At 34.1% G+C, this 1,201-nt stretch overlaps 1 pseudogene; it reads right to left on the bottom strand.

Annotated features, from left to right (window-relative positions):
* Window positions 1–319: 319 nt before the first annotated feature.
* On the bottom strand, window positions 320–938 carry LOC149183825 (uncharacterized; annotated as a pseudogene).
* Window positions 939–1,201: the final 263 nt, after the last annotated feature.

The raw sequence follows: 1,201 nt of genomic DNA, 5'->3' as shown, positions 1-1,201 counted from the left end.
TTTCTCCTCCACCCCTTGGATATACTATATAATGTTTCTACTCTTTGTAAATATTATTTGTTTAATAAATAAATAAAAAAGGCACCAAGGATATTCAGGCAACCTCTCACTCAAGTAATCACCAATTTTGGTTAACATTGCTACTCCCACAACTTACAGTAAAAATAGTTAAGATCTCTAATGAAAGTTAAAACGTTGGCAACAGATAATTAATTAGAGTGCCCTTCTGATAAAATAATATATATATATATATATATATATATATATATATATATATATATATATATATATATATTGCCAAAATGTTTTGCAATGGCCATTTAATGTTTGCTATATACACTGCACAGTCACAAATGTGAACTACAAATTGCAGGGACGTCATCTCAATAAGTCCAGGAATACAAATCCATTCCACAAACTATGCAAGAGCATTGATGCAAGAAGATTGCGTGAGCGTACAAAAACAATACCCATGACAAGGCCCAAGAATGTAAGGGGAAGTAAACGTTGCATGCTAAAGTGAGCTAATGCAAATGCAATAGCACTAACAAGTACAGAGCTCCAAATGGGCATATAGCGTGTTAGAGAGGGCAAAAGGAATCCCTGGAATATCACCTCTTCCCAGATAGGTGCACAGATTGAGACAACTATGGCATAAAGAAGCATGGCAACTGAATCTCGAGCCATTATTGACTTCCCTACATGGGAGGCTATAATGGGAGATGGAAAGGGCAGCAAGTCTAGCTTGATTTGTGATAACACGTTCACCAAGGGGAACATCAAGCAACCCAAGCAAGTATCTATATACCAATTCCCTTTCTAGTTGATATGAAAACAATTATTTGGAAGAGGGTGGAAACGAGTTAAGCATCGGTGCAATATTTCCAATCCAAGAGCTTCCTCCACAATCTGTACATAGCTTGGCCTTTGTATGTCATATTCAATCTAAAAAAAAATTGTTATATATATATATTAGGACTACAAGTAATTATGAGGGTTACAAGCTCTTATAGAGGAAATTTGGGTTTAGTGGGTTTTGGATCTAGATTTTGAATCTGGGCTCTGGTCCTCTAACTATTAATACACTCATTCAAATAAATTTCGCTAATTTTCATAACAAGGGAAATTTTATGATTTATGAAACATCATAAGCATGAACATAAATTAATTTAATATACAACATGTATAACTTGTAACAATT

This window comes from Pinus tabuliformis, chromosome 3_2 (assembly GCF_031772625.1).
Source record: "Pinus tabuliformis cultivar Carrire ecotype Pingquan chromosome 3_2, CPIR1, whole genome shotgun sequence".
NCBI classification, from domain to species: Eukaryota; Viridiplantae; Streptophyta; class Pinopsida; order Pinales; family Pinaceae; genus Pinus; species Pinus tabuliformis.
The sequence above is the reverse complement of the archived record's forward strand: the minus strand, read 5'-3'. Positions and strand labels throughout refer to the sequence as shown.